Here is a 25697-nt window from a genome sequence, read left to right as displayed (position 1 = left end):
ATTCTGGCTTAGCAGAATTCTTCTCTCACATGCCTCCAGAGGAGCCCTCAAGGTGGCTTTAGACACACCTGGCCTGGTCTCTCAGGCTTCTAAGCACAGCCCACAGTTTAGCAAAGTCCCTTAGGGAAAATGAACCTTGTTTTCAGGACCCATCACACATGCACTCTGCTCCTTAAAAGGGACACACTGACTCCTACAAACCGTGCTGGCTTTGCTCCCTTGGTAGAGTCCCTTAAGGCAGCCCAGTCACAATTCTTAGTCTGCACCTGTAGAATTAGCACGTGTGCCCAAATCAACAAATGACCCCTGAGAAGAAACCAGTAGTCACTTTGTTCCTCACTTTGAAAGAGCTCCTGCTCTGGAGTTCCAGTTCATCTCATTTTCTTGCTTTAGCAATCCCCTCGTGTTGGTAAAAATACAGTTTTCATTTTTCTCTCTCAGTTGCCAGTTGCTACAGGGGAGGTTGGTGTTGGGGCCTACTGTGCTTCACCCTGCAAAAGGCCCTTGACTTTCCTTGTTTTACTGAATGCAGCAACAAGATGAAACCTGCAACAGCAGTCTTTGTGTATTGAAGGCACATTCTGATAAATCACAGAAGATCATTGCTGACACCTTCTTGCTCTGTCCTCGCAAGGTAGCAAAAGGATGAGCCAGCTTCTGAGATCTCCTTTACAAGGGCACTAATATCCCATTCCTGAGGGCTCTGCCCCTCTATGCACTCACTGCCTAGAGGCCACCCCTGACACGTTGGAGGCTAGGATTAAATCTGTGAATCTTGGGAGGAATGCAGGCATTTGGACCATAGCTAGATGGTTGTTTATGTTCAAGTTTTAGGTGTGTTTGAAGGAGAAAGTGGATTAGCATATACACCAAATATATTTGATTTATGAGACAAATAGCTTACATCCCTGTAACCATCACATCCAAGGAGAAAGCCACTGATTAAAAACAGCTGCCAGTTATATCACTCCTTAGACATACTTTTCAGGGTTCACATATGATTCCCTGTGTTTATTACTTGAGAATTTTGGTTCTTTATCCACTTTTGGAAGTAGGTCAGCTTGAAATAATACACTGCTTTCAAGTAGATCAGTAATTTTGGTTTGCTATTATTGTATTCAAAATTTTCTCTTCTTCCCCCATTTTATTTCACCAGATGCTCACAGTTTTTCAGAAAAAAACTATTTTTCCTTCTTACTGCACTATTTAGGAGACTTAGGAAGGGTTAAACAATTGCATGACAAATCCAAATCTTTGTATATTTAGAGCAGAATGAGAAATCGCTCCTAAAAACTGTGTTTCAGTAACATTCCATGATTATTGCATCAATATTGCTTTGCTCATAGGCCAGGGAAATAACTGGAATTTTAGCATTCAGGGAGTTAAAGATTGAAGTATTCTTCTCACTTTTAGAATCACTGGAAAGCACAGTGCGTGTGTGTGCGTGCAGGAGACTTGAGGAGTTCTGAGTCCCAAGTGCAGTGCAGTGGGAGAGTTGCTTCCTGTTCAGAGTGTGAGTCCCAGAACCTTTATCTGTTCCTTTCCATCTGACTTATCCTCCTGTCTGAGTCCTGTCTGGTTGCTCCTCCTCACATTCCTATACTGCGTTCTCCCAAGTCCATAACAAAGAGATGCCTTTTGTTGAGTCAGTGCATGTTGGTGCTATTTAATAACAAACATGATTGAAGAGTTTATCTCAGAAAACATGCTGGAGACACACATTTGCTAAGGGTGTGTGATCTTCAGTGAATTCTTTCTATCCTTATTTATTTTTCCTTTCACACTCTCAAAGATCAATGAATTTAATGAAATATAACTTTGCCTCCAGTTGAAAGAGTTCTCTGGTCCTATTATTTGAACAAAAATAGTGGACCTAACAGCATTCGAGGATTGGGGAAGTGTTGGGAGCCTATGGCGGTTAGTTGGAGTAAACCTTCAATTGAACAAGTGTTTAAAGAAGTAATGCTGTTTATTTCAAATAGCTGCAAATATTTTTAGTTTTTTTGTATTGTCCAACTTTTTTAGAATTTTTAAATCATTTACTTTGTGTTGTTAGGGGACAAACCCAGGGCCTCACATGGTAGGCCAGGGCTGTACTGAGCCACATTTTGTTTAAGTTTTAGTTATCAATACCTATTATTTTTAACTTTTTAGTTGGAAATACATGGTTTGGGGAAATGCTCTTGCTGGCATGAAATAGAACTATTATGAATATTAAAAAAACAGACTTTTCTCAGAAGGTGCACTTCCCTCGACATTACAGTGGGCCAGAGCCAGTGACGGTGAGGTGGTGTGTGGAGGGAGCTTTTCCTTTGAGATTTTTATGGTGACACACTGACGTACTCACCAGGAGCATGACAGCTAAGGAACTGTGTGACCCTTGCGGAATTGGAATACTGGGTTGGTACAGGATTGTTTCTTTAGAGCACCTCTGAAGTCTAAAGAAAATATTGAGTCTCCACTATTCCTCTGAAGTGACCACACTAGGTTTTGCCATATTTGAAAAGTACCCTTTTCCTAATGATGACACATTTTTTGTTTTGTTTGTTTTTGTGTAAGTTTAGCAGGTCCCTGTAGAGCAGTTTATTTTGTTTCTTCCTAGAACTCAAACCAAAAAGTCACACAGTGGGCCATATTCAGTCCTTGGACACAGTGAAGTGGGGGCAGCAGATGGTAGGAAGGGTTGTGGGTACAAGATACAGAGTGTGCCTAAAAAAGTCTAAGTACGTCAGGAATTTAAGAAAGTAACCAATGTAAGGGAAAAATTTTATGGGAGGTCCTATATTAGAGTTCTCCTGAGAAACCACTAACAAATAGATTTATTATAAGGATTTAGCAGACAGTTATGGAGGGTTAGAAGTTCCAGCTTCTGTCATTAGCAGACTACAGACCTGGAAAACCAACAGATACTTCCAGTCTGAATTCAGAGGCCTGAGAATCCACAGAGCTGGTAGTTGAAGTGTTAGTCTGAAAGTCGGCATTTTCTAAACCCAAGAAGGACTGAGTTTTTTTGAGTCTGAAGACAGGAAAGGCTAGTATCCCATCTCAGGCATCAGGTGGCCACATCAGCTCTCTCTTCTAGGCAGGCCTTCAACTCACCGCACAGGAGGGGAGCAGTCTGCTCACTGGTCCACCGATTCAGAACCACCCTCACTGACATGCCAAGAGCAATGTTTGACCAGTGCCTGAGCACCCCCCTGGCCCAACCAGATTAACACATGAAATTAAGTAAAACAGCTCCCTTAGAGCTGAGTGTGAGCCAGCAATGAACTGTTGAATTTACTTTTAAAGATGTGACACTGGAACGAATGAACACTGTTCTGGATATCAACACTAAAATAAACCTACTTGCTCATTAATTCAGTCAGTAAGTATTTATCGATCCTCACTTTTTGCAGGGTCCTTTGCTAACTGCTAAAAATCTAATGGTCATTGTTATGTAGGTGGCTCCTCCTTCCCCAGTTCCTTGTTCCTTAGTTAATTACAGTTGTGATGGACCTTGATGGCTGTTCTAGCAGTACAGATGTTGACATCCTTTCCTGGTAGCTTTAGAGAAGTATGTCGCAAAGACCTGCCTGGTAAGTGACACCTGGGTTGAGCTCCAGGGAGTGGAGAAGAGGGGTGAACACTGTAGCAGGGAGCAGACAACTGGGCAGGTTCTACATGTCAAGGGCTCTGTGCCCAGAGCCAGGAGCTCTCCAAGGAGGTGAGTGTGCTCACCAAGAGCTGATGGCTGGTCCTGTCCTAGAAGATAGAGATGCAGGGTTTTAACTCAGTGTGTTAGTAGGAGCAGATGGCACCTTCCGTGGAAATGAGCTGGTCTAAGAGCATTGGAACCTCCAGGTACCAACTGGAAAGAAGACATCCCATTAACAAGTTTTTTTTTCTAAATGAATTGCTCAGTGGTATACAAATTAAGGATAGCGTCAGTCCCTGAATTCTGACTCAGCTGACTTCTTGCTGCTCCACAGTGAGCTGCAGGTTTTGTTTTTTCAGAGACAGATTAACAGTAGTAATTTATCAGTTTTATTTGCATTCAGTGAAATTGACTCTCTGTGGAATACACTTCTGTAAGTTTGACAGATACACAGTCCTGAATCCTCGCCAGTGATGATACACAGCAGCTGTCACCCCCACATTCCCATTTGCTTCTCTTTTGTATAACCCTGCTCTCATGTCAACCTTTGTAACCTCTGACCTGTCTTTATAATTTTGTTTGTCTAAGTGTCATACAAATGCAGTCTTACATGCAGTCTTCTGAATCTGGGTCCTTTCATTTACAGAATGCATTTAAGATTAATCCACGTTGTGTGAGGCACTGAATTTTTTCCTTTAATGGCAGAGTGGCCTTCTTTTGTCTGGATACTTAGTTTGTTTGCCCATTCACCAGTAGAAGAAAATCTGGGTTGTTCCCAGTTTGGAGGATTATAAATAAAGATACTATTAACACTTATGTACATTTGTATGTGTGCGTGTGTGTGTGTGTGTGTGTGTGTGTGTGTGGCTGCGAGTTTCAGTTAGTAATACCAGGAAGGGGGGATTTTTGGGCCCTGAATGGTGCATGTTAGGAAGCTCCGACCTCACAAGTGATTGTGCAGGTAGAGGTGACTGTGTGCATGTTCTGTAGTGGCCCAGACCCTTGCTGTTTTCAGGATTCATTCTGTTCAGAGAGTCTATGGTATCTCCTGGTAGTTTTGATTTGAATTTTCCTAATTATAAATTTCCCTAATTAATTAATAATGTTGAACATTTTTATGTTTAAAGATATAACATTGGAATGAATAAGCACTGTTCTGGATATCAAGTATAAAGTAAACCTAATCTGCCTCTGAAAAACCAAACCTTCAGCTCACTGTGTAGCAAAGAGTCAGCCTCCTCAGAACTCAGGGGAGGGACACTGTCCTTAATTTGTGTAGCACTGAGCGTTTTATGACACTCCTGTATCTTTTCTGAAGTGTGTGTTTCAGTCTTCTTCCTATTTAAAAAAATAGTTTTTTATTATTGCTTGAGGGTTCTTCATGTATTCTGAATATAAGTCTTTATTCTGAAATATATTCTGTCAGTCTTTTGTTTGACTTTTTATTCTTGTATCAGTGTCTGAAAGTTAATTTTGATACAGATAAAAGTTTTCAATTTATTTTTCTTTTGTGGATCCTACTTTTTGGTAGGGTCTGAAAACTGTTTTCCTAACTCAAAATCACAAAAAAGATCTTCCTAGGTGCTTTATAGTTCAACACTGAAGCTTGTGATCCATTTTGAGCTTATTTTTGTATGAAGGGTGAGATATGGGTCCAGGTTCATCTTTTTTTTGCATCTGGACATCCAGTTGTTATCATTTGTTCAGCATCATTTGTGGAAAAAACTTCTCCTTATTCAATTGACTCCCTTTGCAGCTTCATATAACATTAGCTTCCTATGTTAATGCTGACCTGTTTCTACAGTCTCTGTGTGTGTCTATAGCAAATACCAGGCTGTCTTGATCACACTAGCTTTATCGTACACCTCAAAAATGGGTAGTATACATTCGTCAACTTTGGTCCTCTTTGGCAATAATTTTTATCATTTTAGATTTTTATGATTGCTTGTTGAAAGCAGAATGTGTTATGGAAACAATCGAGGTAGAAGTAAGTCATTCTTGTACCTGCAGGTGAGCCCCTCATGTTTTCCTGTGGGCATTCAGTGTGGGTAGGAAGGGGGAGGATGGTGATATGAGGCTTGGTATAGTTGCCAGCTGCCCCCTCTGGTGATACCTTGTGCTTGGCGTGGGGTGGATTTCCAGGTGGTTTTACTCCTTCTCTGTCTCCTAGCTGCTCTCAAACACTTCTTTCCTCACACCTCCCCTCAATGGGGTGGGGGAGAGGATGGGGCCTTTCTTTCCCAGTAAGCCAACATTGTACCCTTTGCTCTTGGGGGTGGGTGGTCTTGGGGTCCTGCCCACTCCCTTCGGCTGCCTCGGTCTGGAGTCGAAAGGCACCTATGGGCTGGTCAGCACTCAGACTCAAGGCAGGGAATATCTAACTCAAACACTTGAAATTGAATGAAAGAAAATATTAAGAATATAAGGCTGAATATTAATGAAACTGAGAAATGAAAGATACTTAATAAGATATATTCAAAGTAATGAGCTTCTTAATAAGATATTTAATAAGATATATACAAATTCATAGGCTCCATTAAAAGATATTTAATAATATATATATTAAGTCAGGCCCATTAATATATTGCTGCTGTTAAATATGTTGATTGATATTTTTGTCTGAGTTTGATAACCTACACTGTTGCATTATTTCAAATGGAATATTATATGTGTACATACAAAGACATATCAACATGTAAAAATCTGTTCTAGACTTTCTAAATTATTCATTATTCATGAATGTGTACTTTGGAGGAGTTTTATAGATTATAAAATATAATTGAATACTTATAAAATATAATAGATTATAAAATATAATTGAATAGTTTTATAGATTATAAAATATAATTGAGTAGAAATGTGAATCTTGTGTTACTTGGTCTAAGTTTTCCCAAATAGATGACTTTGAAATAATGAGAGGGACCTGAACATGGGAATTCGAGTTTACTAAAGTTTTCATCGAAGGCTTTTTTTATTTTTTGGGTACCTGGGATTGAACTTAGGGGCACTGGACCACCGAGCCACACCCCCTGCCCTATGTTGTATTTTTTTAGAGAGAGGTCTCACCAAGATGAGAAGCGCTTGGCTGTTGCTGAGGCTGGCCCTGAACTCACGATCCTCCTGCCTCAACCTTCTGAGCCGCTGGGACCATAGGTGTGCACCACTGCACCTGGCACTTACCTAATGCTTTAAAATATTAAAGTAGCATCTTCTCTACTCAGCGCTTTTCATTTGTGATGCAAATCTACGGTGTCAATGATTTGTGAAGACCATTTTGAGCGCTGGGAACCTGCCAGTGTACAGCATTGGCTCTCTAGAACCCTCAAAGTCAGGTTCACACTTCATTGAAAAGCTCACGAAGACCAGCATTTACTCTTTTCCACAGTTCTTTCTTCCACACTTTGCTCAAGGGTATTTCTCCAAGCCCATGCAGGTGCTGTTGCCCTAAATAGGTTTTCTTCTCCATTTCTGTGGGCCCCGACCCTTGACCCTTGCTCTTCCCCCCCCCACTCCTGGCTTTGACCTCACCAGCCTCAACCTCCATACCCCATTCCCCTGACCTCATCCCACACCTGTTATATTTGTAATTTGAAACTTACTTAATGTCATTTTTTTTCTTTAAACTATAAGCATCAAAAGAGCACATCTGTAACTCTGGCTACCTGGGGAGCCAAGGTAGGAAGGTCATGAGATCAAGGTTAGAGCTCAGTGGAGAGCACTCTCCTAGCATGCGCAAAGCCCTGGGTTCCATCTCCAGCACCACAAAAAATTTACAAGAGCAGGTCAGGACTGAGGCAGTTTTGCTCTTCAGCACACCCCCAGAGCTTGGCATGGTGCTCACAGTAGGTGCTAAGTCATGATGTTTTGGCAATTTGGGATGGGAGGCACATAACTTCAATACCCTGTGCTCATTGATATGATAAACAGTGATAGAATTGCTAACATAGAAAATTAGATTTGGTCATTTCTTATTGACACATTAGTAAGTGCAATGGAAGAAGACTCACTAATGCCATGACAGCATTTAATAAAGATTTGACCATAGAAAGCGACTGAACCTTGAAGACCAATGAGAAGCAGGTACATGAGAGAAAGGGTGTGCAGACCAGGCACAGGAGGCTGGGGCAGCTGTTTGGTAAGGGTTACCAGGGAAAGCCACGCATGGCTGGAGTCCCTGGGGAAGGGTGAGTGGCACAGTAGAAACTCCCTGGAGGGCCCATAGAGGCAGGTGGGCCACCCTGGTAGCTTGGGGGAGAGAGAGTAGGAGTCTGGACTTGAGTAATGCTATTCCAATGGGGTGATATGGAGTTGGCAGCTCAAACTTTTTCCCCTCTGCTAATCATTAGATTCAATCTAATGGGAGCAACGATGTGCTTTGTGGAAAGGAATATATACATGTATTCATTCATCCTGTCTTTCTCTCTGCCTATCTATCTGTCTATCCATCCATCCATCTATGTATGCATGTCAGCATTGCTGATCCAGGGGTTTTTAGGGGCTCCCCTTGCTCAGGGACAATGGAGATCTGTGATCACTGATAAGTGAAGCACAGGTCCTTGCGGCAAGCCTGTGGAGTCAGTGGATGCTCCCCATCACAGCTGCAGGCCTTGATTGGCAGCAGCCCGCAGTGTGGGCCGTGTTTTGTTTTCTGTCAGCAGTGTATCACAAGTATTTTCCTCAGTGGGCTGAACATACCCTGAGTGGGAGGCTGATAAAAGCAGCCCCATTTTCTTGCATCACCCTGAACTATTTCAAAGGGAAGAGGAGCAGCTGTGACAGTGTTCACAGGAGCCACTGGGGTGGTTTCATCTTTGTAGTCTAACAATAATAGTGCACCCTGGCTTGCATTCCTCAGCTGGAGAAGAGCAGAGGTGCCTAAGCAAAACATGCTTCCTCCTTGACAAGTCTTAAAACTGCATCTGCCATCAAGGAAATGATATCCTTGCCCTGCTGGGGAATTTCTCTTCAAAGTAAGCACGGAGAAGTCATCTTCATAGATTTATTACATGTCTGAATCAATATTTATCACATACAGTTACTTGAACTAATGTGTAACAGCTTGGTATTTACTTAAACAATCCAAAGGGTTTTAATTTCCCGCCTAGCTGCAGGAATATACAAAGAAGTCTTGTACACATGCAGAAGACCATCGTAGTAAGAATACTCTGCTCCACAAGTAGGTCTAAGTATTGTTGTTCCTGTTTTGTGATTTGTGGGTCAAGAGCCATCTTTGTGTATTTCTGAGTGTCCTATGAAAAAGTTATCTTACAAAGGGACTTTGTAATACATGTGACGTGACCAAATATATTAGCAAGATGTATTGGGTTACAAGATATAATTGAGTCTAAAACAATGAATATCTGATGAATGTTATATAGATAAGCATGTCAGTAGATATCATATCTATATCAATGTATATATTTATATATCATAGTATTATAATAATAGATATAGATGTCAATAGATCAATAAGTATATACTATAGAGTAGATCTTGGGACATGGTACTAAAACTTTAGTAGTTTAATGTTGAACACTCTTGAGTTTAAAAATGTGAAAAATTATATTCCTTGATGGTGTGACTATCTGGTGTTCTATTTTATAATATCACCATAGCTCCTTCAACAGCTCAAATTACCTCTTTTCATACAAAACATATAGCAATTAAAAATGCACAAAAATAAAAGTGAATGTGCCATATAACATTATGCACAGTACAATATAGAGCAAGTTCTGCATGAATGAAATCAATCACCATGTGCTTGGATCTAATTAAGTTCGTGTTTCTGAGAACCTTAAACAAAAGGAAGCATTAAGACCATCTCAGAGGTCACAGGAGATCAGAGTCAAATGCCAAATTTGTTTCTAGAGAACAAATGTGTCTGAAAAAGCTATTATAGATGGTAAATTTAAGCAGATGTACATTTTCTTGATCCATAAGAAAATTGTCATTTGTTCACTTAAGTTGACACAGATTTCTACAGAGCGAAGAGTCTTATGAAATAAGAGCTGGTACAGATTGGTATCTTAATCCAGACATTACATAGACAGCTTTGACAGTTTAAATAATAATGACAAAATGAAGGGGTAGATGAAATTTTAATAATAATTATTTTACTAGTATGTCCACTAGCATCTATCTAAATGAGATACATGTACCATTTCAGCTGTGTTTGCAAACATGAGGCTTTCACACAGACACCCAAGATGTTATTTTAACTGCTATTCCTTTCACCAAGGAGAAACAAAATATTTCATCTCCTTATTGCGGCAAAGATTTAAGTGTAACAAGTGAAGCGTAAGCCAGGCACCCTGCAGCTGGGTTGAATCAGGGGTTTTCACACAGGGCTCAGACTGCCTCCTAGGGGATTCTTGCTTGCCTGGGACACTCTTGTGCCCTGCCGTGAGTGACACATACGAGCAGTGCCCCTTGGGCTCCTGAGGTGCCCGTGCCTTCCCCTCCCTGTGGAAGGGCTTGCTGGCTGCTGCAGGGAGCTGCAGGTGGTTTCCTCTGTCCCTTTAGTATTAGTGTCTTTGTACTCACTTAACCTCTAAATACTAAATGAAACTGAAATTATTTAAGTCAGCTAGCAGGAGAGATAAAGCCTACTATTACGAGTGTGTATTTAGGGAAACAAAAAGAAATGAAACTTCAATTGACTAATACTAGCCATAAAGAAAATTATGCTTAATTTTAACTGTATTTTTGAACAGTTGAGACTTGTTATTATAGACAAATTGCCTGTTGAACAGTGAGATTGGTGAGTTTCTATTACCATCTATGTTCACATTTTCTGTCCTTGGTGAGGATTGGGTGTGGGGTCATGGGCTTGAGGAGTCATGATTCACAAGAAGAAAGAGGGCAAAGAGAGATGGGAGGGAAGTTCTTGTGCAGTCACTTTCTCCAGAACTTGCATTCCCACACCACAAACCAAAGAAACGTCTTTGGTAATAAAATTTCCTGAAGCACTCTGTCGTATTTTATGTGGCAGAAGCAGCTATGCATCAGTCTTATCATGAGTGCTGATTTGTCCATAGGAAATTTGTGACCAGGGTGAGTAGCCAAATGTCCCGTGGATAATAGAAGCAGCAGCATAAGATCCACTTGGCACCTCCTCAGGTCTGCTCTTGGAAGCAGAGGAGCATACTTACTGACCCCACAGTCCTGGAAGCAAACTCTTTATTCTTCCCATTTCTGAATGAGGAAAGTGAGTCACAGGTGAAGATAATTTGCCCAAAGACATTAAGTCCAAGTATGAAAAATCCTCCTCTACTGTTATTTATTAAATAGCCTTGACTCTGTAGACAATGTTATTTTCCCAGCAAGTGAGTTACCTAGAACAGAAGCCTAAGCTTGCAATGCTGGTTAAAGACCAATTTGGCCCCGCAAAATACCAGGGTCATGCATCCCTGCTAAATAGAATCTTTTTTTACAGGATCTGCTGCTTATATATTCAAATGCAAATGATCTACTTCTCTGTGATATTCTGCTACTCCGTAGATGGCCTGATGGGTAGTGTACGATTTATCAGTCCTAACAATGAAACTGTTTCTTACAATTCTATTGTTTTCTAATTTTCCTTCTATATGGAAAACAAGAACTTTCATGTTGGTATGAATATGGTTTTTTATAAAAGAAGACTGAGTCTTAAACTAGAACAAGGAAACAGGGAAAAGTAACTGTCAGAGGAAAATCGAACTTGATTAAGATTCATACTGAAACATAACTATGTGACACAAGCCCTCAGGGAATGAATGGTGTGTGTGTGTCTTTGTGTCTGTGTGTGTGTGTGTGTGTGTGTGTGTGTGTGTTTTGTGCACACACATGTACATGCACATATGAATGCACGCTGCTTCTTGTTTTTATTTTCTTGCCTGTTTATCTTTCCTTTGCTCATAGGCCCCAGCATGGATCTCTGAGAAGTAGTTCCAAAGTTCACACTCCTAAAGTCTTCCTCTGCAGACTCTCCTTCTGCCTCTCACACTGGGTTCCACACACTCAAATTCCCTAGATGGATTTTCCCTTGGAACATAGAACCCCAAATTCCTAATTTCGCCTCTCTCTCCCTCCTGCCAGACCTTTTCTTTGGTTCCTCTTTGTTAACCTGTTCTGTTAATCATGTCTGACCTTCTGAAACCTCTCGCTCCTCCCTGGTCCTCCCTTTGTAGCCTCAGCTCCAGCCGGGTTCACGTGGCATGTTCACAGTTACTGACTCTGTGTCCTCAGCTGGCCAGTTCACTTCATCTCCCAAATAAGGATGATGACGTCCCCCTCACAGGCTCCTAAGGGGGACAGAATTATGTGGTGACTATAAAATTCTGAGCAGGGAACTTGGCACCTAGGCTGCATGTTAGCTATTCTTTATTATGACCTCCTCAGTGTGACCCCATGGTGAAGTCATTGTTTCTCACATATTTAGAAGATTCATAAACTGCTTCATCAACCAATTGCATCCAAGGACCCCAGTGAACAGGTACTGTCCTCATGGAGCCCACAGCCTGGGAGGACAAGTCAGTCTGCCAAGGGAGAGTCCAGTCACATTTAACTCTAGTTCCTCCCACTGAAGTCACAAAGCTCAAAGTGCCTTGCAGGGTGAGGTGTGGGCTGCAGTTTAATGGGTAAATATACCCATATTCACTGCATACGGATTTTAATTTACTACAGCCGAGACTGTAAACAAATAATTTTGCAAATCCTGGGACAAATATTTAGGGATGTGAGTTCACTTCTGTGTATTGTTTCAAGACTTTTTCACTAAATTCAGCATCCAGCTGGTAACTGGCTGCATGCTCCTTTTCCCCACCTGGGGTGAAGTTCAAGTCAATCAGCCACAATGAATATGGCTCAGATCTCCACTCTCAGTGCTGTGACAGGTGCTGTAGGGAGTCCAAAGGTGTCTCTGTTCTTTGGGATTTGAACACACGGAGTGGTCACACGCATGAAGCAGTGAAAGCAATAAAACACAGGACAGGGCAAGGAAAGGGAGGAGAGCCATCAAAACATGTCAATCTGGGCAGGGTCATCAGAGAAAGAGCCTGGTCAGTCAACAAGGTGGTCAATCGCAGGCCTGCGTGCCCTCAAGAGGCTCTGGAACGTGGGTCTTGTTTTCAGGGATGGAGAGCAGGCAGTAATGCTGAGGAGTCACTGGAGGAAATACTCAAAACCTGCAGGCTCACGGGGGACAGTGACCAATACCGCACAGTGATAGGAACACTATCTTGGCCAACAGGACTGGCGAGGACACAGGGAATCTTAAAATCATGATATTTACAAACCATGGGTTATTAAAAGCCTCAAAGCCACAAGAGAAAATGTCCTCCCCTGTGTTGGTGGCAGGGATTCTGACTCGCATGGCCCTGTCTGGTGCCCTTGCGAGACACCTAGGCATGAGTTGGCTTCAGCAGGAGAGTCAGGACTGCTCTGGGGAGGAAGATGGGCCACGGGGAAAGTGCCCATTTCCTCACCTGCCATTGATGTTCTGATCCTCTGTTCCTCTGGGGTTCTGTTCACTGACGTGCAATCCCAGGCCCATGGGGATATGGTGCAGAGACCCCATGGACAGCAGGGTCTGGGGCAGGACTTGGGCTCAGGTCAGGACTCCACTGTGGAGGTAGACTGTCGCCCTGTGCATCCTGAGTGGGACTTTCTGTCTCTGCCCTGACTGACCATGGGCAGATCTGGATCAAGTCTTCTCACTGAGGAACCTCTGCAGCTTTCCATTCACCCCGCAGTACTGGGCTGTCCTCTCTCACAGGCCCCTTCTGGACACTGTACTGCTCTCTAGATTCACGACCCTGGCAGGACCGCAGAAGTTTCTTCTCACTGGTTTTCCATCACATCTATCAGCTGTCACCGTGTTCACTTATCAGCATTCACAGGCACATGGGCACACACACACACCTGTCATCCCCGGTTCTTGGGAGCCTGAGGCATGAGGATTGAAGCTGGAGTCCAGCCTGGGCAACTCAGTGAGACCCTGTCTCAAAGTGAAACTTAAAAAAGAGAAATAAATTCGATGAAAGAATAAATGGGCACATTATTGTGCCAAGAGTTTGGGGGATTTGGGTGGTTTGATTTTGAGAGGAGAAAAGAACCCTTTTTCACTAAGAGGGATAAAAAAGGTCAAGTTTTCCAAAATGTGCAAGTGGAGAAGCCTTCGGCTCAGGAGCTATGCTGGAGACACACAAGCTTACTGTCCGACCTTTATTGCCTGATGGAATATGACTTGCCGAGAATCGATTGACCTGCATCAATTCTTCTTTGAATGAAGAGTTTGACAAGTGAAGGAACTACCATTGGCAGAGCTCTAGGCTCCAGGGGAGGATCCAGCTGTTGGGATCAGGTGAAAAGGAAAATAGCCATTTGTTATGCAAAGAAAAGACAATTAACTTATCTATGTGTGCCCTTGGATACACAGGAACAAGTGACTTCAGAGGTGTCAGTGACATGTTTTTTTCAGCCATATTCTCAGTTGCAATGGAGCAATACATTAACAAAATTGAGTCCTTCTGTATATTTATGTTATTTCTTAATTTGAGAGAAAGTAGAAGTGTATTCATATTCAGCTGTAAATCTTGTTTTGCAGTGAAACACTAGGAGTGGGATACAAAAAACTTCAGTTGTAGAATAAACACATCACTTTACCTAGTTCAATTGTTTTCCTTTTCATTTTTCCACCTCTATAGCAACATAGCTTATTAAAAAGCAAAATGTTTACCTGACATGCCTATGATCCCAGTGGGTCAGGAGGCTAAGGCAGGAGGATCACAAGTTCAAAGCCAGCCTCAGCATTTAGTAATATTCTGTCTCAAAACAAAAATAAACAAGGGCTGGGGATGTGGCTCAAGTGGTAGCGGGCTCGCCTGGTATGCGTGTGGCCCGGGTTCGATCCTCAGCACCACATACAAACAAAGATGTTGTGTCCGCCGAGAACTAAAAAAAATAAATATTAAACATTCTCTCTCTCTCTCCTCTCTCACTCTCTCTTAAAAAATATAAACAAAAAAGCAAGTAAATAAATAAATAAATAAATGTATGTCAGAGTGATGTTGCTCAGGGGTGGAGCCCTCTTGCCACTCCCCAACCCTCTGCCCCCCAGTTCAATTCCTAGGACGAATGGGAGAAAAAAAAGAAAGAAAAAACACTGTTTGTTTTTACAATGTGGAAAGCTGGGCTATATTCACTTATATTCACTAGCTATTTCATCATGACTGTTTAGTTAGCAGGAATGTGTCATATTGAATTTATGCATTTTCTGTTGGTAGTTTCCAGAAGACTTTAACCCTTGCTATTAATTTGATGAATATTCATTTAGGATCTGCTCTGTGTTAGGCTTCTTTCTGGAGATCGGGGATATAATAGTGAGCACAAACCATTGTTATTTCCAGCCTCTCTTAAAACTTGCTTCTTCTTTGGTTACTTTTCTGAATCTTCTTGTTTATTTTTCCCCCACCCCCCACCTTCCCTGTCTTCCCTCCTGGGCTAGATAAGATGCAGGATTTCTCAAAGCCCTCTCCCTGGACTCCCTCTGCCTCACCCTCTCCCCTCCACCACCTCATGGCCCTGCAACATTGCACATTTACATCAGTCCCTCTTCAATCCTCTCCTCTCCTAGGCCTTGTGGTCTGGCCATGCACTGGAAATTCAACTTGGAAATTTAGCTCTCAAAACAAACACACTCGTCTACTGAGATATCCAATGAGTAAAAGGCATTTCAATAAATTATGATGAACTATGATAAGAAAAAGAAACAGAATACTTTAAGAAAACACTGGGCTGGAACCTAAACTGGACTGTGTAAAGGAATCACTATGGAAGTGATGTGAATTTGTGACCTGAAGGTTCATTTAACATTAGTTAGACACAGTTCAGTTGTCTGAAGGCCATGTTCCAAGAAGTATGTGCAAATGCCATGGGGTAGGGAATGTGCATTCTGAGGCATGGAAGAAAGAGCAGTGTGTGGGCTCTGGGAGGAGAGAAGTGAGACAAGACTCTGGAGAATCCACCTGGGTGTGAGAAGGGAGCTTCTGAAGTCGGTCACAAGTATTGCTTCTTATGCTGAGAAGCCATTTTCAGCAAGCTGTTCACTTTACCGCATCTTTGTCCTCAGCAGCCTTCTACCTAAACAGAGCCAAGGCCAGGTAGAGGCCGGGGCATCATGGCCTTGGCAGTTCAGCACTGAGCTATGGCTCTGGGCAGATGGTTGGCAGCAAGGTTGGAGGTGCATACGTGGCCTTGGGCTGGTAGCAGTGGTGATTCTCAGTTGGACAGAGGTGGGGAGGAGGATGGAGGGGACAAAGATGGTGTCCAGGTTTGTGCCTTAAGCAGCCAAGTGAGTGGCCAGTCAGGGCATTAGAAGAGTGGCCATGCCAGGAGACAAGGGTGGCTTGGGTCTGTTGAGTGCATATTGCTGTGAGACTCTCAGTGGAAACGCCCAGCAGGCAGATGGTTACGGGCTCTGGAGCCAAGAGAGCAGTCTTGCTTTGTGGCTCTGAGTTTAGTATTCATCAAGTAGCCTTGAGTGTAGACATGTCATCCACAGATTAAACATGGTCACCGCAAGCTCAGAACCTGATTCTCTCTTTGGACCCCTTTCTCTTTCTTACTGTTTACATGTCAATTGTCTAGTCTTGTCAGTTTTCTCTCAGTGTTTTTTTCTTTCTTTTATTTAGTTTTTGGGGGTACTGGGGTTGAACTCAGAGGCCCTCCACCACTGAGCCACACCCTGAACTATTTCGTATTTTATTTAGAGACAGGGTCTCACTGAGTTCCTTAGTGCCTTGCCATTGCTGAGACTGGCTTTGAACTCATCATCCTCCAGTCTCAGCCTCCCAAGTTGCTAGGATTAGGATCATAGGCATGTGCCATTGCTCCTGGATCTGTGTTCTTTCTTATTCACGTCACCGTTCCTGGTTCCAGTAGTTTTACTGGGTTCTTGTTACTTTTCACCAGAACTATTGCATACTCGAGGGTGGTGGGACTGGTTTCCAGAAGATTCATCAACTAGTGGAGGGAGCCAGGAAGGCTATGCCCGTTAGCACTGTCATTTGTCTGAGAGTCTTGGCCGTGGGGAAAGAAGGAAGGAACCCCTGGGATTTAGGATACAGAACAGGGAGGTGAAAAATCATATTTGATTAAACTGGTCAGGCAGACATCAGGATTGCCCTTGCATACAGGCAGACCAGGATTTTTTCCTTTTCATCTTAGCTGCTATTATGCACCAAATGACATTTTATTCTACCACTCTGCTCTCCATACCTTCAGCTGGCCATAATAATTCTTTCAAATGAAAATGAAACAACTTAGAACTAGGGATGTGTATTTGACAGACATTTTTCTAAATAGTTCACATGTATAAAACCATTTGATACCTATAAATATTCTGTGAGGCCCCTGTATTATCCCATTTTACAGATGAGGAAATGAGGAACATGGATGGTATGGAGTGTCTTTCCCAACATCACACAATTTATAACCGGTCTGGCTCCAGAGTCTGGACCATCCTCCAGGAAAGTGAGGCCCTGAGCATGTTCTGAGCACCTCTTAGTTGTGCTAAGAACAAGGGCTCCAGGAGAAATGCATCCAAGCAAATATTTAAACATGCAGAGTGCCAATGTCTGGCAGGGGACAAGAGCACACTCGGCAATTTCTTTTAAAACCAGGCCCCCTACATAGCTAAGAAGTCATTCCGTTCTTCAGAGGGGGTTGAGTTCCAGGAGAGATGGCTGACATGGAAGGCACTTTCTCGAGGGAAACACCAGGGTGACCTCTGCCATTGTGTGCCCCGGGCACCTCCACGGTCCCTAAGCTGCATGTGAGGAGCGGCTGCAAAGGCAGCGTCCACAAGTTAGGTTGGGTGGTCGTCACCAAGGTCGCCATCATTTCCAATCAGGGGAAACAGCAGGTGAGTGGCGGCCCGCCTGTCTCAGGTAGGTAGAGGGGGGCCTTGGCGGAAACGGCAGTTTCCTACCTGATGGCCTGCAACCCTGAATCTGTCAGTCCGGACTCTCCCCCTTCTGTTTCAGATTTTATGGAACTTTCTAAATAGGCCATTTAGTATTTGTTACTCCTTTGGAAATGAATTTTCTGGAGCCAGTATGAGGTGTTAAGCATTTATAGACAGAAGATTTGGCCAAGAGCATAGAGGGTCTTGAATTGGCCTTTCACTGTACAGAAGAACTTGAACAGACTCAAGTGCAAATCCAGATTGGTAGAGGGGGCTGCGGGTTTGTGGAAGTGAAGTGTATGATGGAGCAAGTCATTTTTTTTTCCAGTATCACTTAGTGATTATTAAGGCTGCTTTTTAATCTGACTCACTCAGATGGAAGTGCCAAAGCATCAGTAGTAAACAATCAGTGTAGTTAAATTACCGAGGCTGGCTTTGAATTTGTGAATCTCTTGCCTCAGCCTCTGGAACTGCTGGGATTATAGACGTGTGCCACTGCACCTAGCAAAGCTTTTAGTTTAATTGTGGGGCATTTGGCCTGCACTATTCCCTTTGGTTTGGTCTGGTCTGGTCTTTGGAGCCTAGTGCAGAAGTGCAGTCCAAAACCATGCGTTTCTATCAGTTTTAAATTCCCAAACCAATGCGGCACTTAACATCCACTTGTGACCTTTCTTAGTTGATTTGGGCTGCTATGATAAAGGTGTCATAGACTAGAGAGATTAAACAACACATGTTTATTTCTCTTCTGGAGGTTGGGAAGTTCAAGATCAGGGTGCCAGCAGATCCAGTGTCTGGTGAGCACCCACTTTCTGGTTTGCAGATACTGCCTGTTCTTTGTGCCCTTACATGACAGACAGCAGAAAGAGGACAAGATCTGGTGTCTCTTTCATAAAGACCCTAATATCATCACAAAGGCTCCATCCTCATGACCTAATCACCTTCCAAAGGCACCTCTAAGTACCATCACATTGGGGGTTGGGCTTCAACATACAAATTTTGGGGGCGGGGTGACGTATAAGATCAGTTCACAGCCTTACCTTCCTACATCCAGGCCTCTGGTTGAAGGCTGGGAATTTTTTAGTGTCCAGAAGGCTATTGTTTTAGTCAGATTTTTAGCTGCTGTCACCAAAAGTTCGGACAAGAACAACTAGAGACATAAAAGTTTATTTGGCTCATGGTTTCAGAGGTCTTAGTGCATAAATGGCCAACTCCATTGCCCTGGGCCCAGGTGAAGTAGAGCATCATGGAGAAAGGTGTGATGGGGGAAGCAGCTCAGGACCTGGGCACCAGAAGCAGAGAAAAGCTCCATTTTCCAGGGACAGAATATAAACTCCAAAGGCACACCCCTGGTGACCCACCTTCTCCAGCCACACCCTTTCGGCCTATAGTTACCACCCAGTTAATCCATATCAGAGCATTGATGCACTGAAGGCTCGTGTAACCCAATCATTTCACCTCTAAACTTTCTTGCATTGTCTCACAAGAGCTTTTGGGGGCACACGTCATATCTAAGCCATAACAGCTGTTACCCCAAGGGGACTTACAAACTTGTTGATTATGGGAAGAAGGAAGGTAATTGGCAGAGTCCTCTAAGGCTAAGGGGAGGGGTGTTGACTATTTTCATTTGTTTCCCAGGGGCAGCAATTACATATCCCACAGTAAATCTAGTTATAACTTAGTTTTACCTTATTTGGCATACAAAGGGACAAGGTCCCACTTATCTCTAGAGCCACAGATATTGAAAAGATATGCAGAGTTCTTACAGGGGCTTTAAGTAAATAAAGTGCAGGTGATTCTCTTCCTACATGTGAGATGTATAAATCTTTCAGGTTTGGGTGGGGCTAGCTTGACATCCCTGCGACAAGCCTGTGAACACCAAATAAATATTTTCCCATAAAACTAGGAATTGCATTTAGGAGCAGTTAACTCTCAGGCCCAGAACAACCTAGACAAAGCATAAAGTTTGGAAGGATCTGAGTTACACTGAAAGTAGATCTCAGAATGAGACTACAACTTTAGCTCATTTAATTTTATCCCTTTCCCTATCTTGATCTTACTCAGGTTAACGTGTGGTGGTGGGAGGGAAATGAGGCACGGGGGCCAGAAAAGTGCTGTTCTTATTTGGAACCACATGAATCTACTTCATCTAGGAGGCAAGGCAGTTGAAAACAGCATTAAAATAGGCCTCTGGATACTGGGTGTGTCCCAGGATTACCACAGGCCTGGTATCGGTGGCATTTCCTCCACACTCAGTGACATGGTATTCTCCTGCATCTCTCAGTCTCAGAGGAGAGTACAGAACCCTGATGTTCTTCACAGCCTTGAACTAAGGAGCTGGTGGTCCTGTCTTCATTCTGTGGTTGGGAGACCAGGCTGGAGATGGTCATGTGGGTTCACGGAGCTACCCATGGTCCTGGTCTGAGGAGGAGAAGAGTGAAACCACAATTATGTCTGTAGCAGGGTGCTGAGGTCCTGCTGTGCATGTAGGGCATCCAAGTCAGGGCGGAGGCAAGTGCACACATTGTGGGTTTCAGTGGAAGTTAAACAGGCTGAATATCCAGAAAACATTAGAGAGATCCCAGCCTCCAAAGATGGGGCTACTGAGCTACGTGTTCACCTGTCCCTACATAGATTTGCGTCTGTCAGTTGGGGCCCTGCAAAGGCTCTGGGAGCAGAATCTGCTGGAGTGGGTATAGGAGGCGTTGTAACCAGGGCCCACCATGGACCCTAGGAAGGAGGAAGGAGGCCTTCCAGGTGCAGTTCTGGATGCAGGTCTCACAGCACACTGGTTTGCTCCAGATCCTCAAGATAAAATGAGCTCTCACTCTTGCTGCTCCTTTTTGGAGAAGACAACCTCGACCAAGGAAAAGTCTACTTAATTTCATCTATCTTTCAATAAGCTTGCTCTTTTATTTCTTTTCATGTCAGGTGGGTAATGTGCCAATGTGGTAACAAGGTTTGAGGGAGGTGTCTCCCAGACAACAGTGGGCAAAACCAATCCCCATGCTTGTGAACCACAAAAGGATCAGGATTATTTTTAAAATTTTGTATCACTCTCCTAAGGCGTTGGGGTTCAGCTTTGTAGATCAGAGCTTTGTAACCAAGCCTTCTTAAATGAGCTTAGAATGAGAAATTTCAAATGAATCGGTGCGTAATAAATCGACTATGAAAATAAGCCTGTTACAGAATAAGTCCATAGCTTGTGGCTACATTATCTTTTCTTCTCCATGACAGCACAGTGGAATGCTCCTTTAGAAAGTACTGAATTGGGTGAATTTTAATAGCTACTGCTTCTTGTGTTGAAAATTCACCAAGAACAGGCTTGTACCACCATCTCAGTAGCTTTGCTCTAAGACTCTTGAATTTTTTCCAATAGACTTACAATTTGAATGATCAGATGAATAAATGAACTGAATACGTATGATGTACCATCTTCTTTCATACCAGCCTGAGGAGGGGGGTAGAAATGTTTTCACTTTACCAATAAGAAAATAGAGGTTTGAAAAGAAGACATTACTTAAGATCATACTGCCTGTGAGTAGTTAAACCAGAGTGAGAAGTTAGTTCTTTATTTCTGAATTGCAGATTTCTCTGCCACAGTGTTCTGCCCCCTGAAATCTACTCATCATTTATTTATTCCTAGGCACTATGCCATTCTTTTTTTCCTTTTGCAGTGTTGGGGATTGGACCCCAGGGCCTCATGCACGCCAGGAAAATGCTCTACCACTGAGACATATCCCCAGCCCCAGGCCATATATATTCATGTTCATTATCTCATGAAACTCATATCCATTGTAACCCAATGATAGAGGAACTAATTTCATGGATGTCATAAAACTGAAGTTCAAATGTATTATGTAAACTGCCTATGGTCACACAGAGGGCAATATCTGTACTCTCTTTAAAAGGTTTATTAATTGGAAGGGCCAGGATGGATGTCTCACTTCAGAAGGAAGGTGTGTTATTTTGATAACTGAAGCTATAAGCCACACCAATTGCTGTAGGCTAATAGGTAGGAGGGAAATACGTAGAAAAAAATGGATCATGTCCTCCTAGAAAACCATTTCTAATGAGATCTCTGAGCAAATTATAAACACAGAGGAGAATGATTGGTAATCAAATATTGTTATTACTAATTGTCTTAGACTATCCAGACTGAGATAACTATAAATAGGATGCTGATAAACAACAGAAACTTATTGCTCATACTTTGGGAGCTGGGAAGTCCAAGGTCAAGGTGCCAACGTTTGGTGTCTGGTGTGAACGCATATCTGACTCACAGGTGGTGCCTTCTTGCTGTGTCCTCACATGGTAGATGGGGCAAGGCAGCTCTCGAGGCCTCCTTCATACAAAAACTAATCCCATCATAAGGTTCCTCTATTATTAGTCATTTCCCAAAGGCCCCCTTGCCTAGTGTCATTATATTGGGTGATAGGGTTTCATCATATGAAGTTTGAAGGGACACAATATGTAGCAATAACCAAAACACCTGTGTAGAATGATGGCGAGCAAAGCTGGGCTGGGCAGAGATTTCCTTTTGTCTAGGTAGGAGTCAGGAGGAAGCACAGGGCTTGCTGAGGGCTAGAGCTGAGCCAGACAGATTCATGGGAGACGGAGTCAGCACAGAGAAAGAGGGGGCTGACCTTCCTTTCCAGGGGAAAAAGCTGCTGGTTCCTGATTCTGTCTGTGCAAAAGGGGGATAATTTTTTCACTTGTAATTTAATGTGTGATAGAGGTATTTTGAGTTGAAAGTATCATTGATTGGTTTGCATGTTGGTCTGCAAATTGAACATCATACATGCATTGGAGTGCTTCAGGCCTGGGCCTTGTCTTGGTCTTTGGTTGCTATGACAGTAATCATGTGGGTTGAAATGACTGAGGAACACTTCTTGTTTCCTGACTTTAGGCTTGGTTTAGAAAAAGGGACAACAGCTAAAAAAGCCTTAGATGTCATCGTCTCCTTGTTGGAAGAACATGGACAGGGTGGGAATTATTACGAAGATGAAAACTCCTGCCATAGCTTCCAAAGTGCATATCTGCTTGTGGATCGAGACGAGGCCTGGGTGCTTGAGACCGTAGAGAAGTACTGGGCTGCTGAGAAAATCACAGGTGAGTGGTCTTGAGCATGTGAAAGACTGAGATGGATGTTGGCTGGACCCACAGCACCAGATCCAGAGAAATCATGCTATCGTGCAGCCTCTGTCTGTGCTGGCTCTTCATGCCTAAACACACTGTTCACTTCTGGGCATCTGTTTCTGGAAATGCACCTGGGGTTTTCTGAATCTTGGGTGAAGGGGTGCTGGCCCTTGGGAAGCATATTCCTAACATTTCCTATTTTCTGTTTGCTTTCCAGGCAGAACCCAATTCTGACTACAGGCTGCTGCATGACTCAAACTGTTACTCTGTTGACCAAGATGGTCATTGAGAAATCCCTTCAATGGGAAACTGTCCTGAGTTCGAATCAGCTACCGTGACCTGTAGCTGTTTGTGGTTGGAATGGTCCTCTAAAAGAAGGAGTTTGTGTCTGTGTGAGGATTATTCAGTGCTACTCTAGACCAATCAGGCCATTTCTCTGTGAGGCAATGTTCCTAGAAGGACATAGAACTTGGTGATCCTCATGGAAGGAATTAGTGCTCATAAAATTGCTGCTCTATGGCTCTGGCTCCTAAGACAGCACAGGGAAGGAAACAGTAGAGGTGGGAGTGGTGACCTTGAATCAGTACCTCAGCACTTTCATATTCTAAATGGGATTGGATCCCAGAATGGGTTAAAAGGCTCCCAAGAGTTCTAAGGATTGGCCAGTGACATATTCTTACATTCTTTAGGACAGAATGATAAATGCATAGCAATGCACTGCCACTCTTCCCTCCTGTATCCACAAAGACATGGCCAGTAGATTCCTGCATACTTCTTATTGAGCCTATAGTTGACCTATGTATTTTTTTCAACCTAATTTACCAATGAATCAGAAATGATGTTGAGATGAAACCTGTTTGCCACACTTGCCTTAGGGGTGACTGGCGCCAGATCTGACCTGAGTTAGAAGCAGATCTGGTTCAGTCATTGGAAGTCATACTTGTTTCCTGTGCACAAAGTCCAGTAATCAGGGCTTCTCTGGATGTTGGGCACATTGAACCCCATACACAGTTAGTGGCCCATGGAGGCAGAGAAATCTGGATAGTGGTTTCCTGGTCAAAATGTGTGAAGGCAGTGTCTGCCTGGCTAAGGGAGTGGTGTTTTCTCATTCTCATAAGACTATTGAATGGGCTAGAGGGTCCCTCAACAACCACAGTAATTTCTCTACCCCTCTCTACCTAGCATGTAACCAGCAGGGCCTGTACCCACTTTGCCCAACTCTTTCAGAATTTATAGGACAAGGGCAACCTGTGTGGCCCATCAGGTCTCCATCTCTCCCACAGTGCAGGAACCTCATGCTCCTTTCTTTAATGTTTTTAGTTATAGATGGACACAATACCTTTATTTTGTTTATTTAGTTTTTTTTTATGTGATGTTGGGAATTGAACCCAGTGTCTCATACACACTAAGCAAACTGTCTACCACTGAGCCACAACCCCAGCCCTCAAACTCCTTTCCTAAGAGGAAGTGTTGTGGATAGACACAATACCTTTATTTTATTTATTTTTATGTGGTGCCGAGGATCAAACCCAGGTCCTTGCACATGCTAGGTGAGCGCTCTACCGCTGAGCCACAACCCAGCCCCTGAAGTCTTCCTGTTGAATGGTTCCACTGAAAAGGCTAGTGGGCCATGCTTCAAAGCCATCATATTACTTTTAAGTAGAATCAAAGACGTTTTGATCTATAACTTCATTTCAAAAGCTGAGCCCCTTCAAAATATAGCTTAAAAAATCCATATTCACAAAATGAATGTTGTCTTTCACTAAACATTCAAATTAAAAAAAAACACACAATCATTTCTTGGGCTTATCGATTTCTTGTCCTGTGATCCCAGCAGTAGTGTGATTGATACTAGTAGGTCAGTACTCCAAATGATGATTCCTAAAAGCAAATGTCGACAATAATTCAGCCCTCTAGGAAAGTAACATCTATGGAGCTCTTTATGAGAACTTAAAAAAAAAAAAAACTTAGTGTAAATGATATCAAAATCACCAGTTTAGGCTAAAACAATATTTAAAAATTTTTAAATAGTTTATAATTTGACTCCTGTGGTACGCTCTGAAAAAAATGAATGGAAAAATACCAGTGCCCATCATCCAGGAGTGCTTATTTTGGAAGTGTAAATCAGTGAAGCAAAACATCCTGGGTGCACTTAGCCCAGCACTGAGCCTGCCTCTAGGGACTGGGTTTTAGGAAGTAATGGCTCTATAGCAGCTTATAGTTTAGACTGACTTGCTTTCTCCCACTTTATTGTTCAAGAATTTGGAAGCTTAGCATGTTCCTTGGGAGCAACAATTGTGAATGGGCCTTGTGCACTAGCCCTGATAGCTTGATATTTGCACTCTGAACACCGTCTCAAGCTTAAAGGCCAAGTTGCTCTCCATGTGTTTGAAGCTCAGCCTGCAAATACAGAAATGGAGGAAACAGGGCTGGAATTATAGCTCAGTGGCAGAGCACTTGCCTAGCATGTAGAGGCACTGGGCTCAATTCTCAGCACCACATATAAATAAATAAATAAAAGTATTGTGTCCATATTCAACTGAAAAAAAAAAGAAATTGAAGAAACAGAGCAAGGCTGTCAGCTGAGAGGAATTCTCACCTAATCCTCATTCATTAAGGGAGAGTGTACTCAGAAGGCATTCCTTTCTGAGTTCATTTAGCTATACATATATTTATAAGGAAAATATTTCCATATATTTTTCACACATATATCTAGACACACATATATTTATAAGTACATTCTCCCCACTTTTTTGTGTACCAGGGATTGACCCCAGTCCTTTATTAAATTTTTTAAAATTTTGAGACAGTGTCTCACTAGATTGCTTATAGTCTCACTCAATTGCTGAGGCTGGCTTTGAACCTGAGATCTTCCTGCCTCAGCCTCCTGAGCTGCTGGGATTAAAGGCATGTGCCACTGTGTCAGGCCATTCCTTGTTCTGAAATGATTCATTATCATTGCCACGTGTTTTTCTAAAT

At 42.8% G+C, this 25697-nt stretch overlaps 1 non-coding gene and 1 pseudogene across 2 annotated transcripts in view; one reads left to right on the top strand and one right to left on the bottom strand.

Moving 5' to 3' along the window:
* LOC144373764 (secernin-1-like) overlaps window positions 1–25697 on the top strand; it is a 50233-nt pseudogene that overhangs the window by 9037 nt on the left and 15499 nt on the right. The window contains exon 3 of the transcript XR_013433316.1: window positions 22489–22691. The product of XR_013433316.1 is annotated as a secernin-1-like (transcript). The remainder of the gene's footprint in view (window positions 1–22488; window positions 22692–25697) is intronic.
* LOC144373778 (small nucleolar RNA U13) lies at window positions 20505–20608 on the bottom strand. Its single transcript, XR_013433328.1, has one exon. It is a non-coding gene; the product is annotated as a small nucleolar RNA U13 (small nucleolar RNA).

This window comes from Ictidomys tridecemlineatus, unplaced genomic scaffold, assembly GCF_052094955.1.
Source record: "Ictidomys tridecemlineatus isolate mIctTri1 unplaced genomic scaffold, mIctTri1.hap1 Scaffold_48, whole genome shotgun sequence".
Classification (NCBI taxonomy): Eukaryota; Metazoa; Chordata; class Mammalia; order Rodentia; family Sciuridae; genus Ictidomys; species Ictidomys tridecemlineatus.
Note: the sequence above shows the minus strand (reverse complement) of the source record. Positions and strands in the feature narration are given on the sequence as shown.